This window comes from Thalassophryne amazonica, chromosome 18 (assembly GCF_902500255.1).
Source record: "Thalassophryne amazonica chromosome 18, fThaAma1.1, whole genome shotgun sequence".
Lineage (NCBI taxonomy): Eukaryota > Metazoa > Chordata > Actinopteri > Batrachoidiformes > Batrachoididae > Thalassophryne > Thalassophryne amazonica.
Genome location: NC_047120.1, coordinates 53,738,104 through 53,755,461, shown reverse-complemented (window position 1 = coordinate 53,755,461; position 17,358 = coordinate 53,738,104). Strand labels below are relative to the sequence as shown.

The window sequence follows — 17,358 nt, the reverse complement described above, 5'->3', positions numbered from 1 at the left end:
TGCCAAGAGCTCCAGTTCCTTATAAACCTGAGCACACTTTTTAAAATTTTTTTGGGGCGAGGTGGGTGCATTAACTGGGTTTGTATGAAGAATTTTTGGGTGCAGTATCTAATGTTCATTTCTAAGACACTTGGTGACATATATTAAGCAGTGGCGGCTCCAAAGGTTTTGTTTGTTGTTGTTGTACATCTCGATATTATTTAATAATCAAGGAACTGAATTTATAATAAATGTGCAGGCATGTAAATGGGGAATGGGGTAAATGGGGAATCTTCTTCACAGACTAAAGTTAATTATGGAGTTCCACAAGGTTCTGTGCTAGGACCAATTTTATTCACTTTATATATGCTTCCCTTAGGCAGTATTATTAGACGGTATTGCTTAAATTTTCATTGTTACGCAGATGATACCCAGCTTTATCTATCCATGAAGCCAGAGGACACACACCAATTAGCTAAACTGCAGGATTGTCTTACAGACATAAAGACATGGATGACCTCTAATTTCCTGCTTTTAAACTCAGATAAAACTGAAGTTATTGTACTTGGCCCCACAAATCTTAGAAACATGGTGTCTAACCAGATCCTTACTCTGGATGGCATTACCCTGACCTCTAGTAATACTGTGAGAAATCTTGGAGTCATTTTTGATCAGGATATGTCATTCAAAGCGCATATTAAACAAATATGTAGGACTGCTTTTTTGCATTTACGCAATATCTCTAAAATCAGAAAGGTCTTGTCTCAGAGTGATGCTGAAAAACTAATTCATGCATTTATTTCCTCTAGGCTGGACTATTGTAATTCATTATTATCAGGTTGTCCTAAAAGTTCCCTAAAAAGCCTTCAGTTAATTCAAAATGCTGCAGCTAGAGTACTGACGGGGACTAGAAGGAGAGAGCATATCTCACCTATATTGGCCTCTCTTCATTGGCTTCCTGTTAATTCTAGAATAGAATTTAAAATTCTTCTTCTTACTTATAAGGTTTGAATAATCAGGTCCCATCTTATCTTAGGGACCTCATAGTACCATATCACCCCAATAGAGCGCTTCGCTCTCAGACTGCAGGCTTACTTGTAGTTCCTAGGGTTTGTAAGAGTAGAATGGGAGGCAGAGCCTTCAGCTTTCAGGCTCCTCTCCTGTGGAACCAGCTCCCAATTCAGATCAGGGAGACAGACACCCTCTCTACTTTTAAGATTAGGCTTAAAACTTTCCTTTTTGCTAAAGCTTATAGTTAGGGCTGGATCAGGTGACCCTGAACCATCCCTTAGTTATGCTGCTATAGACGTAGACTGCTGGGGGGTTCCCATGATGCACTGTTTCTTTCTCTTTTTGCTCTGTATGCACCACTCTGCATTTAATCATTAGTGATCGATCTCTGCTCCCCTCCACAGCATGTCTTTTTCCTGGTTCTCTCCCTCAGCCCCAACCAGTCCCAGCAGAAGACTGCCCCTCCCTGAGCCTGGTTCTGCTGGAGGTTTCTTCCTGTTAAAAGGGAGTTTTTCCTTCCCACAGTAGCCAAGTGCTTGCTCACAGGGGGTCGTTTTGACCGTTGGGGTTTTACATAATTATTGTATGGCCTTGCCTTACAATATAAAGCGCCTTGGGGCAACTGTTTGTTGTGATTTGGCGCTATATAAAAAAAATTGATTGATTGATTGATTGATGTATTTTAAAGCAATTTCAAGCACCTAATTAGTGTTGTTAAATTTTATGTACCATTGTGTTTTTTTTTTCAGGAAATAATATAGTTTTCAGTATTATATACAGTACAGAAATCAAATAACAATAAATAAATAAATAAATAAAGTAAACCCAATTTCCTATTTTCCTTGTTGCAAATAATTTGTTAATCAAGTAAATATTGATGAAGTTGTTATTGACATTAACATATGACATATTAACATAGAAACGCACAAAGTATCAAAGCAATGCACCAAAATGCATTGGTTTATTGAGGTTCTTAAGCCCCCCCCCCCCCCACTCCATCTGCTAAGGGGCAATAGGCAGTTTGCCTTCACTTTACCTCATTATGGTAGCATTGTTTTTGTAACAGTCAACAAGTGTTTTCTTTTTAATACCCTGCATATCAGCAAAGGGGTGATAACAGGATATTGTTTTCAATGGTGTGTGTGTGTGTGTGTGTGTGTGTGTCTGTGTGTGTGTGTGTGTGTGTGTGTGTGTGTCTGGACAAGATAACTCAAAAACAACTGTACAGATTTCCTTCTAAGTTGGTGGGAATATGACATGAATAGATATTGATAGGTGATTAGATTTTGGAGTAGAGTGATCAAAGATAAAAAAAAGACCTTTTTGTGTATATCAAGAAGATTAGATGGATCAAACTTAAAGGGACTTTTACTTGGAAAGATGTCTAGAAGTGGTTATATTTTGGAGTAGTTTAGTCAAAGGTCAGAGGTCAAGGTCAAGGAAAACATGGTCTGGAAATGCCTCTTTTCTATACCTCAGCAACCAAAAAGCCGACATGGATGATTGAAAGCATATGTTGATCAGCAAAATATTTGTGATTGATTGGTATGAATGACTTCATAATGACATCACAGAGAAGTCATACGAGGAAGTCATACATTCTGAAAGACATCATAAACAGACATTTGTATATTTCTGTGTATATTAATAATATTGTAGGTATGCATCAGCCCTCTGATCCCTTTCATTTCTGCTTGTTTGATGATTGGATCTTTTACTGTGAAATAGTCCATCACTGCTTTGTGGCGTCGCATGTGAGTTCCCATATTGTTGATTTTGCCAAATACAGAGGAGGGTAAATGTTATGTGGTTGTCTTTGTCTGTCTGTCTGTCTGTCTGTCTGTCTGTCTCCAGAACCTAAACCAGACAACTGCAGACAGTGAAAACTGTATATTAAAAAAAAAAAAAATCTTTAATGTTGCCAGACACGTTTTTCTTCATTCTCACCTTATGATATCAAGGACATCAAATGGGAATCAAATGATCAAATTCGGAATTTTGACTGCCTTTGTCATTGTCGGAGGCCAACTGACATTCATCCTGCCATCTGACAGGAGGGCAGAGGTTGTGTGACCATACCTGTCCAAGGTTGGGTAGGATTACTTTGAAATGTAATCCAAAAGTAATCAGATTACAAGTAATCCAAATGTATGTACATACATACGAGGTCTGTGAGAAAAGTATCCGACCTTTTTATTTTATGCAAAAAATATATGGATTTGATTCATATGTTTTTACGTCAGCCAAGCTTGAACCTTCGTGCGCATGCGTAAGTTTTTCCACGCCTGTCGGTTGCGTCATTCGCCTGTGGGCAGGCTTTGAGTGAGCACTGGTCCACCCCTCTTGTCGTTGTTTCATTGCGAGGAAATGGCGGCATGATTTGGGCTTTTTTTTCCATCAGAATTTTTTCAGAAACTGTTAGAGACAGGCAGCTGGAATCCATTCGAAAAATTTATCTGGCTTTCGATGAAAATTTTGCCTATCTCGGCTTTCAGTGCTTACCAGTCGAGTGAGTATAAGAGAAACTGTGGAGAGCTGGGCATGTCCCAACTTGTCCTCTAACACTCCGAAACGGAGGTGTTCCTTTGTCTTGCTTCATCAGCGAATCGGTCGTGATGCGTGAAGCCTCAGCGCGGCTTTCCATGACAAAATCTCTTGTTAAAAGTGAAATCTGCCGGAAAATGGCTGATGTCCAGCTCTTGTGATAACCAGAGAAATTTCACACGACGGTCCCGCTCCACTCAGCGATCCATTTAGAAATGATGTGGTGGTTTCTGCCTCTCGATGGCGGCTCGGAGCGCGGTGCGCCATGTGCCATTGTGGCCCGTCCTTAAAGCTGTAGTAACACTCCTTATTCTCTGTGAAGCCCATAAAATTTTCACCGAAAGCCAGATAAATTTTTCGAATGGTTTCCAGCTGCCTGTCTCTAACAGTTTCTGAAAAAATTCTGATGGGAAAAAAAGCCCAAATCATTCCGCCATTTCCTCGCAATGAAATAACGACGAGAGGGGTGGATCAGTGCTCACTCAAAGCCTGCCCACAGGCGAATGACACAACCGACAGGCATGGAAAAACTCATGCGTGCGCACGAAGGTTCAAGCTTGGCTGATGTAAAAACATATGAATCAAATCCATATATTTTTTGCATAAAATAAAAAGGTCGGATACTTTTCTCACAGACCTCGTACATGTAATCCACATGTATTCTTTTCAAAGTAATCCTACCCAGCCTTGCGCCTGTCTATGATTGTGTACCAAAAAAGTCAAACATTTTTGGAAAAATTTTGTGGAAGCAAAACGTTTAAACCAGATCCCACTCTGACTCAAAATGTTTTAGATTAGATTAGATATACTTTATTGATCTCACAGTGGAGAAATTACATTTACACTCCAATTACCTCAGACAGCAATTAGTCCACAGTTATTGCTTGTTTACCGTAACAATGGCACACATCAGAATTAAAGGCAACACATACACATTTGACATTATTTATGTGCACTAAGTTTGAAGAAGTCCGTTATCCGAATTGAGGCAAGTGGGTGAAGGCCACGCAGCAACCCTGAGATGCGCCGCCATCAGCTTGCTTCATCAACATGCTTCAGTCCTGTGAAAAGCAGTTTATTGTCTTTGTGAGATGAGATAAGAAACAGCCAATGTTCCCCAGGCCGAAACAAATCCCTTTGGAGGAGACAGTCGGGCAATTTGACCTTCAGGCTTGATAAGCCTGTAATGTTATAGTTACAGCAGTGAAAAACACTTTTTAACAGTTCCACTTGCACAACTAAATCCCAATTATGAATTAAGAATATTCCCCTTTTATGAATATTAAGAATATTCACCGGCCTCTGAAATCTTCAGCTTCAACTACAAGGCATGCATCTGCTCCAAGATGTCATCCAATTTGCATCTGAGTTCAAGTGTCATTGCAATCTGAGAATGCACTACCTTGCCAACCTCTTTAATCTTGATGGACAAGGAAGGGGCCGTCTTACCAATTTTCTGGTAGATCAGTGCAGCACATACGCCAAAAAGTACCAGCCCTGCTACCATGGGACCAAAAATGAATAAATCCTCGACATCCTCAACAGAGAAAGGCGCCAAGCATGCCACACGCCAAGACCCCCAGGAGTCGTGGACATAGCCCGCAGGATACGTTCCATCTCGGCAGGTAGGATCCCCCGGTCCTGACCTTCTTGTAGAAAAAATGGTGTCAATAGCATTCAGAGACCAGCTGATCAATTCCATGGTTAATCCAATAGTAGTCCAATAGATCCAGAATCCAATATAATTTGAGGAATTCACAGTCTGGTGAAGTAGGGACTTGAAGGTTAAAGGCAGAGAACAGAGATAAGGGAGAGTGGAGGAGATGTGACTGCCCTCGTCGGAGTCCCAAGCTGAATTTCCTGTCCACTTGTTTCTTTACTTTAATCTTTTTCTTAAACAGTGTCCTTATGACATCATAACAATATACAGCGCATCCAGACAGTAGTCAGTGTACTTCACTTTTTCCACATTTTTTTGTTACAGCCTTATTCCAAAATGGATGAAATAAATTTTTTTCCTCAAAATTCTACACACAATACCACATAATGACAATGTAAAAAAAAGGTTTTTTTTTTGTTTTGCAAATTTATTAAAATTGAAAAGACAAGACAACCCCCCCCCCCCCCTCCTGTTTCCACTAATCATCCTTCAAATGTTTCTACAGCTTAACTGGAGTCCACCTGGGGTAAATTCAGTTGATTGGACATGATTTGGAAAGACACACACCTGTCTACATTTAAGGTCCCACAGTTGACAGTGCATGTCAGAACACAAACTAAACATGAAGTCAAAGGAATTGTCTGTAGACCTCCGACACAGGATTGTCTCAAGACACAAATCTGGAGAAGGATACAGAAACATTTCTGCTGCTGTGACCTCCATCATCCATAAATGGAAGAAGTTCAGATCCACCAGAACTCTTCCTAGAGCTGGCTGCACATCTAAACTGAGTGATCGGGGGAGAAGGGTCTTAATCAGGGAGGTGACCAAGAACCCAATGGTCACTCTGTCAGAGCTCCAGCATTCCTCTGTAGAGAAAGAAGAACCTTCCAGAAGGACAACCATCTCTGCAGCAATCCACCAATCAGGCCTGTATGGTAGAGTGGCCAGATGGAAGCCACTCCTTAGTAAAAGGCACATGGCAGCCCACCTGGAGTTTGTCAAAAAGTACTTGAAGGACTCTCAGACCATGAGAAATCAAATTCTCTGGTCTGATGAGACAAAGATGGAACTCTTGAACGCTCATGTTTGGAGGAAACCAGGCACCATCGCTACAGTGAAGCATGGTGGTGGCAGCATCATGCTGTGGGGATGCTTTTCAGTGGCAGGAACTGGGAGACTAGTCAGGATTGAGGGAAAGATGAATGCAGCAATGTACAGAGACATCCTGGATGAAAACCTGCTCCACAGCGCTCTTGACCTCAGACTGAGGTGACAGTTCATCTTTCAGCAGGACAATGACCCTAAACACACAGCCAAGATGTCAAATGAGTGTCTTCAGGACAACTCTGTGAATGTCCTTGAGTGGCCCAACCAGAGCCCAGACCTGAATCCAATTGAACATTTCTGGAGAGATCTGAAAATGGCTGTGCATTGATGCTCCCCATCCAACCTGATGGAGCTTGAGAGGTGCTGCAAAGAGGAATGAGCAAAACTGCCCAAAGATAGGTGCACCAAGCTTGTGGCATCATATTCAAGAAGATTTGAGACTGTAATTGCTGCCAAAGGTGCATCAATAGATATTGAGCAAAGGCTGTAAATATTTATGTACATGTGATTTCTTAGTCTTTTATTTTTTTTAATTTGCAAAAAAACAAACAAAACAAAAAAAAAAAAAAAAAAAAAAAAAAACTTTTTCATGTTGTCATTATGGGGTGTTGTGAGTAGAATTTTGAGAGGGAAAAATTAATTTACTCCATTTTGGAATAAGGCTGTAACATAATAAAATATGTAAATTGTGAAGCACTGTGAATACCTGTATAGATATGCAGGTAACACAAAGAATTTTTGCTTTATGATATCACAAAGCCACCTTCTGTCAGTTTGGAAGCACCTTGGTGGAGGCATGCACTCCCTGAGTGCACATTCTCTTTTGATTTTAACATCTATTTTTGTGTGTATATACATTTTTTTTAAATATAAAACCTGCAAGGCAGCAGCTCTGGCACTTGCTGTTGCTCATCCAGTTTCCCAGATTTATTTAAGTATTAAAAACAATCCAAGTTTACGCCCTGTGTTGGTCAGAAACGTTTCTCACTGCAGATGTTTTGGGCTGTTGTGGTAAAATGGTGTTTAATGCTGAAAACTGACCAAAATGGAGCTGACCCTGTTTGCAACCTCATGGTTAAAACACCGGCGTGCCACTGAGCCACGGCCGCAGCCGCAGGACTAAAATTCTATTCATTAATATTATTATTATATATATTTTTTTTTTCAAATGATGATCCTGGTCGCATCCGGTCGCGCGTGTGCACAGATGAGCGCAGGTAAACGACTCGTTGCTCCTCCATCTATTCTTTGAACGCTGTCTTAGCTCGATTCAGGTCCAAACATACGGAGTGTGCGTAAAGAGCCGCTCCGGCTTCACGCAAAAAAAAAAAAAAAAAAAAAAAATAGCGCTCTGCCCAGCGGGCGCCGCTTAAAGCTGCGTCTCTCCTACGACGAGGACGCGGATGCGTTCGTCCCAGACCTGATTCCATTACATTCTCCGCCGGGTTCGATCTGATGTCTGCTTGGCCCGTGTGCGCGGACTGCACTCTTCCGTGTGGCTCCCCGCGCGTTGCGTTGGCGCTGCGGAATCGGAACGAGAGCCAGCCGCGGAAAGCGAGAGAATCAGTTTAGGAGGAGGGGGAGAAAAAGAGAGACGGATAGAAGCGAGGATAGAAAAGTGATCATCAGAGGGGACGAAAGGAGAAACGACAACAGCCGCAGTCGCCGAAACGTTTAAGGTACGTGGAGAACGCTTGTGCGTAATTATTCCATCTATTATCATCATCATCATTATTATGATTATTATTATGACTATTTTTTACCCGATCTGCGTGGAAATCAAGTGGCAGCGACTCAATCTGTGCAAAATGTTGTGTGACATGTGCGTAATTAAGATGAGAAACGCGCATTTTTATTTGTTAAATGCAAAGATTGAGGTTATGGAAGGTTTTTCTTGTGCAGTCGTTTTGTCATTGCCCTGAAGAGAGAGAGAGAGAGAGAGGGAGAGAGAATGGATGCAAGCCATTTTGTAATGCAGCATGTGCAGAATTAGGCCTATTCAGAATTTCAATTGCGATCCCGAGAAGGTGCGCCGTAGTGCGCGCAGCTGCGGATGAATAAGGCCATTCTGTGCCATTGTAGGAGATGTTACGCTGGAGGCTATATGATGGGGGAGACTTTGCTCATTGGAGGTTAATGCTTGGATTTGTGCGTGTTTATTTTTTTTTTTTTTGTTTTCTCTGTGCACGAGCTGCACTGAGGATGCCAGACGCAAATGTGTTAGAAAAAAATATTGGCATAAAAATGCACTTTTCTCTCTCTGACAGCCTGCATGGTGAAACAAGTCCCATCCTACCCTGATTTCCCACGTCCTGAATCTGTTGTCATAGTTACAGTAGATGATGTTGGCCCTGCTGCACCTGTGTGGCTTTGTGCTCGTCCACACCATCTGTAAAAAGTCTAATTAGGCGTTTTTGTGCAGGAAAACATTCCAGAGCCCTGATCCTATGAAAAAAACATCACCACAATATACATAAATATATATATATATATATATATATATATATATTGCCTCTTTCATAAACTGTGATGTCTCTCTTCTGCAGAAGGGGGCATCGATACAATCAGGCAGCATACAATGATGTGATCAGTTTGCAATTTGGTCTGCAGCCTGCAGCTAATTTGTCTTTTCACGACCGAGCACTCTCTCAGCCCTGATCGATCAATCGATGCCTACATGGGAGCAATCTGCTCTTAATGTGAAAAAAAACCCCTACAAAGATCAAGAAAGAGGAGCATGTTTGGGAATATACATTTTTCTAAGCTTTACTTGACAAAAATGGTCATGTATCTCAGAAATGTTGTGTTGAACTTGGACACGCAATTTAAAGAAAATCTGCAGTTTCCCATGTCAACATGATCTGGCCTTAAAATCTTTAAAGAGCAGGCATCACGTTTACACCCTTGGAGGCCATGAAGTGAAGATAAAGGTGCACAGAAGGGCTAACAAGTCCAGCATCACCTCACCAAGATGCTCAATTATCATTATGTGTGGATGAGATAATTAAAGGAAAGCAGCAGCAGCAGTGCTGCAAAAAAAGGGGGGCAGCATTTTAGTCCTGCATCTGTCGCCATAAATTTACACTGCACTTCCTTATCAGATTGTGTTGCTGCAGCTACAGTGTTTAAAGATGTGTGAACACATGAGAATGAGAGAGAGAGAGAGACAGTCTGTGGGATGTGAAGAGTGGAGCATCTGAAAAAGTCTATTTTTAGCATGCATTCCCTCATGAGCTTTCTTAAGAGCTGCTTTAAGAGTTCTCAGAGCTATGTTTTAATAAAGACTTGTGTTGACCCAATCCTCTTCCCCTGCAGGTTTAACATTCACAGCAGGTTTCGTCCCTCGGTTGCGATGGCGATGGTGCAACTATGTGATTTTTTGGACTTTTCCTCCACGTACCAAATATATAATTTGAGACATTAATGATTAAATCACTGGTTCAGCCCTGGTGCAGCGTTTTAAACATGCTGCTTTTGTTTACGTGTCGGCGAAGACATCGAATGTGGAAAATATGCCAAATTTTTGTCGTAAGACGCCAAACAGTAAGAAAAATGGGAATATACATAAAAGATAGAGAGAGAAAATGTGCGTAATATTCATCATCTCAAATAAACAGTAATGTGGAATAGGGCACTGGACAGTAAAAACACAAGATGGTGAGTGAGCAGGTTGCCACAGCAACTGTGTTTCTAGGAGCGCATGCACCCTCCCTGCATAGGAGGGAAGATGCTAAGGGCTGACATGCAACCGTTTAAAACACCACATTCAGCGCAGAGATTTTCAAATTTTGATGTAAAGGTTCTCTTCGATTTGATGGATTTGGATACGCGGCTGTAAAATTGTGACCTGTCTCCTCGTGCATAATTGTGACTGGAAGAGTTGCACCGTCGAGCGAAACGAGACAACAATGAAGACTTTGTTTGTGGTCTAACAGTTAGAAGGGAAACAGCCTGACCTTTTTTTTTTTTTTTTTGCTAAATTTAGTCTTTGCGTTGAAGCTCACAGCCATCACGGTTTCAAGAAGTGTGTGTGACGTCCTGTTTCAAAGCAGAGCGCACATTTGCACATCACAAAAAAAAAAAAAAAAAAAAAAAGACTGGCAGCAGTCTGTGCCTCCTTTTCAACTTCAGAAGGTGGGAACTTTGGCTGATTATGTTGCACGTGCATTGTAGCATCAATAACGTTTCCCTTTGATCTGCATTGGATGACACAACTGTCTTGCCTGCAATCTTCGAAATACGGTGCATCTGGAAAGTATTCACAGCGCTTCACCGTTTCCACATTTTCTTATGTTACAGCCTTATTCCAAAATGGAGTTTATTAATTACATTTTTTTTCCTCTCAAAATTCTACTCACAACACCCCATAATGACAACATGACAAATGTTTTTCTGAATTTTGCTAATTTATTAAAAATAAAAAACTAAGAAGTTACATGCACATAAATATTCACACCGTTCGCTCAATACTTTGTTGACGCACCTTTGGCAGCAGTTAGAGCCTCAAGGCTTCTTAAATATGATGCCACATGCTTGGTGCACCTATCTTTGGGCAGTTTTGTCCATTGCTCTTTGCAGCACCTCTCAAGCTCCACAGGGTTCGATGGGGAGTGTCAGTGCACAGCCATTTTCAGATCTCTCCAGAGATGTTCAATCAGATTCAGGTCTGGGCTCTGGCTGGGCCACTCAAGGACATTCACAGAGTTGTCCTGAAACCACTCTTTTGATATCTTGGCTGTGTGTTTAGGGTCATTGTTCTGGTGAAAGATGAACTGTCCCCCCAGTCTGAGGTCAAGAGCGCTCTGGAGCAGGTTTTCATCCAGGATGTCTCTCTACATTGCTGCATTCATCTTTCCCTCAATCCTGACTAGTCTCCCAGTTCCTGCTGCTGAAAAACATCCCCAAAGCATGATGCTGCCACCACCATGTCTCACTGTAGAGATGGTGCCTGGTTTCCTCCAAACATGATGCCTGGCATTCATGCCAAAGAGTTCAATCTTTGTCTCATCAAACCAGAGAGTTTAGTTTCTCATGGTCTGAGAGTCTTTCAGGTGCCTTTTGGCAAACTCCATACATGTGGCTTTTACTAAGGAGTGGCTTCCGTCTGGCCATGTTACCATACAGGCCTGACTGGAGGATTGCTGCAGAGATAGTTATCCTTCTGGAAGGTTCTTCTCTCTACAGAGGAATGCTGGAGTTCTGACCGAGTGACCATTGGGTCTTTGGTCACCTCCCCGACTAAGGCCCTTCTGCCCTGATTGTTCAGTTTAGACGGGTGGCCAGATCTAGGAAGAGTCCTGGAGGATCTGAACTTCTTCCATTTATGGATAATGGAGGCCACTGTACTCATTGAGACCTTCAAAGCAGCAGAAATGTTTCTGTACCCTTCCCCAGATGTGTGCCTCGAGACAATCCTGTCTCAGAGGTCTCAGAGGACAATTCCTTTGACTTCATGCTTGGTTTGTACTCTGACATGCCTCTGGACCTTATATGTAGACAGGTGTGTGCTTTTCCAAATCATGTCCAGTCAACTGAATTTACTCCAGGTGGACTCCAGTTAAGCTGTTGAAACATCTCAAGGGCGATCAGTGGAAACAGGATGCACCTGAGCTCAATTTTGAGCTTCACAGCAAAGACTGTGAATACTTATGTACATGTGATTTCTTAGTTTCTCCCTTTTTAATAGATTTTCCAAAAGTAAAAAACCTTTTTCACATTGTCATTATGGGGTATTGTGTGTAGAATTTTGAGGGGAAAAATATTTCATCCATTTTGGAATAAGGCTGCAACATAACAAAATGTGGAAAAAGTGCAGTGCAGTGAATACTTTCTGGATGCATGGAAATGTGATTCTTGCACCAGGGGGAAGCATTTGCAAAAACATTGTCACTCCAGTCAGCGTGCTGCAACACTTCTGAGCTTTCAGAATTTGTGGCCATTTCAGATCATGACCCAGATGTTTAGTTGAACCTATGAAGAAAATGGAAGCTGACTCACCAGTTAGACTTCAGGCCATAATTTGAAAGCTGTCTTTCCACCAGAAAAATCTAACAGAGCCTGTCATGCACTGTGTCACGCACATCTATATCTAGTGGTGTTATAGCTTTAAATTCAGTCTTAATAATGCATGCATGTAGGCCAATATTTGGACATTGCTACACGGTGCACTTGTTTGACCTTTTTTTTCTTTCTCCTCTCTCGTCCTTACAGTCAGCATCGGCCTCGACAGAGACGACGCTTCTACAGGCAAACCCTCGCCCACGCTGTAATAATAGTATGGGAAGGCAAAATGCAGACTTTGCCAAAATTTTGAAAAGGAAAAGGTGTTTGATGTAGCCAAGAAGCCAACAAGCATGAGCAAAGTAAAATAAGGATCTGATCATCAGATTGTTTCATGTAAGGTTACATCCGGTTTTGGCAACACAAACTAAAATGCATAAAGGATAAACACCGAGATAAGTACTTAAATTCCCTTGGTTGGAGGTGACTTATCAACATCATAGGAATAGGGGTGGGTCATGACTCAGTCGCCATGCATGTTGTCATGGTGACCAGCCCCTGTACCCCTTCCTCCCTCCTCTGGTTGGTCCACATTTTGTTGTGGTTTCACAACCATGGACCTCAGCTGACAGAGGCAGCACCTCCATGTCCCACCCCCTGCACCTGCTCCAATCAGGCGAGCCGTGTCATTTGTACAAGAAAGAGTTTAGACCAAGTCCCAGAGAGTATTTCAGAGAACACAAGATACCTTAATCTACAAGAGAACTCCATTCAGGTAAGCATGGCTTCGTTGACAGATCATATACGCATTTAACGGATGTAGTTAAAAAGCAAAAGTTGTGACGTTTGTGTGTTTTCCATACCAGGTGATCAAGTCTGACACATTCAAACATCTACGGCATTTGGAAATCCTCCAGCTCTCCAAGAATCACATTCGGCAAATTGAGGTGGGAGCTTTCAACGGCCTCCCAAACCTCAACACGCTGGAGCTGTTTGACAACCGTCTCACGGTGGTGCCATCGCAAGCCTTTGAGTACCTCAGCAAACTGCGAGAACTATGGCTACGAAACAATCCAATCGAGACACTGCCGGCGTTTGCCTTTCATCGTGTTCCCTCGCTGCGTCGTCTCGATCTAGGGGAACTCCGGAAGCTGGATTTCATCTCCGAGGCTGCCTTTGAAGGCCTGGTCAACTTGCGGTTCTTGAACTTGGGCATGTGTGGCTTGAAGGACATTCCTAACCTTACCCCGCTGGTACGACTGGAGGAACTGGAGCTTTCAGGAAACCAGCTTGGAATAGTGCGGCCTGGATCCTTTCAGGGTCTGGTATCACTTCGCAAGCTGTGGCTAATGCACTCCAGAGTTTCAGTCATTGAACGCAATGCTTTTGACGATCTCAAAAACCTGGAAGAGCTCAACCTCTCTCACAATTCCTTGCATTCCCTACCCATGACCTGTTCACCCCTTTGCACCAGTTAGAGAGGGTGCATCTCAACCACAACCCTTGGGTGTGCAACTGTGATGTGCTGTGGCTCAGCTGGTGGCTCAAAGAAACAGTGCCCAGCAACACGACTTGTTGTGCTCGCTGCCACGCACCCCCGGGTCTAAAAGGCAAGTATATTGGAGAACTGGACCAGAGCCACTTTACCTGCTATGCTCCAGTGATTGTTGAACCACCCACTGACCTTAATGTCACAGAGGGCATGGCTGCTGAGCTGAAATGTCGCACGGGAACCTCAATGACCTCTGTCAACTGGTTCACGCCAAATGGCACTCTGATGACCCATGGATCGTACCGAGTTAGGATCTCAGTGCTTCATGATGGGACACTGAATTTCACAAATGTAACTGTGCAAGACACCGGGCAGTATACTTGCATGGTAACCAACTCTGCTGGAAACACCCACCGCGACAGCCGTCCTCAACGTATCTGCGTCAGACAGCAGCAACAGCTACAGCTATTTCACCACGGTCACTGTAGAAACAATGGAATCAGTGCAAGACAAGAACTCTGCAAGACAGTATATTAATGAAACGTTAATAGAATTCCCAGGGCCTACTGTTCATGGAGGGGTATTAGAAGGCCGACCTGGAATCACTATATCGCCATCTCTGTCTTCTCTTTCCTCATTGTCTCCAAGAGCCAACAGAGCCACTGAAAATGCAGTAACTGTGTCCATAATGGATGTAACTAATATTCCAGGCCTGGACGATGTAATGAAAACTACTAAGATAATCATTGGTTGTTTTGTGGCCATTACTTTTATGGCAGCTGTAATGTTGGTGGTTTCTATAAACTTCGGAAGCAGCACCAGCTACACAAGCACCACGGTCCTGCTCGAGCCATTGAAATCGTCAATGTTGAAGATGAGATCGGAGCCGGGGCTGGAAGCGGAATCTCAGGTGGATCAACTATGAATTCTGGAAATGGAGGAGAAGGAACGCTAAGATTGCATCATCCAGAAATAGTCAACCTTCCCAATATTGGCCGCTCGGATAATCTCAACCACTACTACAAGACCCATCATTTCAACAACAACGTGATGGGATTAGTATCGGGACAGAAGGAGTCGGACCTGGAGGCATCCTCAGCACCAAGAGCAACCAACAAGGCCAGGACATCCCCATCTCATGTACCTCAGTTCCAATCTCTACATCGGGCAACGGCACCAACTCCAACATCAGTTCTATGTCTCCACCGCTGCCGATGTCGCTCCCCATGCCCACGATGGGATTACATGGATCGATCAAGGGTTTTATGAGCCACAACCAGAATCCCAAATGGAGCCGCTTCTCTTCAAGGGAAACTCAAAGGAAAATGTTCAAGAGACTCAGATCTAAAAACAAAGCGAGAGTATATAGAGAGAGTGAGGAGGAGTCGAAGACAGAGAGGGGATTGATGTTGGGTTTATGTGCTGGATGATTGGACACTAGAGTGCATTGACATTACACCAGGAGAGAGGATAGACTGACACGGCGATACAAACACATACACTCGTCTGTGACAGTGTACCGAGCCAAGGATTACTACAATGGGCCACTTGTGTTTGTAGTAACGATCCCGGCCATGGAGATCAAGGAACGGACATTGAAACAATGTAAATCTGTGCCAAAGCAAATGTTTTTTGCAGTTTTTACAAGCTGTGTTCTTATTGGGGGGGGGGAAATAGCCTTTCAGAATAATTGTCCCCAAAATCGTCGTTGACCAGCAGAGATGAAAGACACACACGGTACTTACCACACTGAAGATGGGATGTTATTACAGAACAAAAACGCAGTGACACTTTTCTTCCACATGAGCCACACTCTCTCTAAAGACTCCTTCAAGGCGACTGTTTATGTAGGCATAAATAGAAGGATGAAAAGGTACAGTGCAGTACAAACTACTGTGAAAAATCCACAAATGATATAAATATATTTTCATTTAAATATGTACCATTGCAGATTCCGACACAGAGATATTTTGGGGTGGATGCATACGCTGGTATAGTTTGTTTTGTTTGTGAATAACGGCGGGCGGCGGTAGCGGCGGTTGGTTGTGATATCACGTTTTCAGTTCGGCTATTCTCAGAAACATAAGGGCTCAATTGCAACACTCATTGTGAATCTTTAAATTGGCTTTGTGACATGAAGTCCATTTAGGTTGTAGAGCAGTAAAACGCAGATCTCTGTTTGACAAACGTACATCTGTTGCTTCAGTAATAATCATGACAAACGTTTTGTGTTCTGAGAGTGTATTATGTATTTTGTAAAAGCCAGCTACTTGGTATTCGAACGGACAATTGTGATACTTCAAAAAACGGCATCAAACGACGTTCCACCAACACGGTGAGGTAATCTGACGCAAAGACCTGTACTGCTGAAATAAAGTGTTGACAATGTGTTATTTGAACCAGATCAGTAGCCAGATTTTTGCTTTTAGACAGGAATTTGATATGACCTCCATAATCATGCCATAAAATACTGCCGTAAGGATGATCCGCCTGCAGCAGCATTTCAGAAGGGATTTAACATCCGTCTTAGGATGATTGGAATGAATGGAAATGTACAGTATATTAATAATAATAATGTCCGGTTGTATGACAATTGTAAGATCCACATTTTTACAGTGTAACTTTCATATGTTAAATGCCATTTACGCTTCTTGCGTTTCAACTATGTATTTCTTTATTTTTGTTAGTTTGATATAATGTGTACAGTTGTCTAGCCATGTGTCATTTACGTGTGAAATAAATCAATCATATATTGGGTTGTGGCAGGTCACTATGGCAACCACATATAGATAATGTTTGTAGAGGGTGAGACGCGACGGAGGCTTGAACGCATGGTTTGTGGTTCAGTGTTGTTGATTATGCTTTTGACATCTTTTTTTTAAAAATAATGTTTTTAAACATGGAGCAGGGTGAAGGTGAGACATATGAGCCATGAGAGTGTCGTAAATTACAGTTTTTAAAGAAAATATCGCAAGAACCTAAAATGCTTGTTGCAATTGAGCGCAAACTGGATAAGTTATTCTAGCTCGGATATGATTTTGGATTTTAATGCAGCTATGTTTGTGATTTTGCTTTCTCTCAGACCTGAATACATATTGACAGTATAGGATTTCTGTGATTTGTTTACATTTATGGATGAAAAAATTGGGATCCTCGTAGATGGATGAGACAAATCTACATCAAAGAATGCAACACTCTTGCTTTCATTCTACACAATCACAGGCAGCTCTCGGGGGGGGGGGGGGGGGGGGGGGGGTGTTTGAGTGGCTGCAGGGGTGCCGAAAAGGGGAGAATAAGGAGAAGGATTCTATACTAGGGGAGCTACGGACTACTACCTTTGCACCCCCCCCCCCCCCCCCAGGACTAAACCAAACCAACTTTTTTATGGTTCCTTAGATGACTCCAAAACACCAATCAGGATGTTCCCAAAACTGGCATCAAGCAGTTATCCAAGATGGCGTCCAAGATGGCCGCCAAAATAGGGTTTTTCACTAAAACACCTTTAAACAGCATATAAACAACTTAAATATCACAGAGATTGAATGATAATGGTCTATTATGG

General features: G+C 42.4%; 1 pseudogene; it reads left to right on the top strand.

Annotated features, from left to right (window-relative positions):
• Positions 1–7,632: 7,632 nt before the first annotated feature.
• On the top strand, positions 7,633–15,459 carry LOC117531105 (annotated as a pseudogene).
• The last annotated feature ends 1,899 nt before the right edge of the window (positions 15,460–17,358 follow it).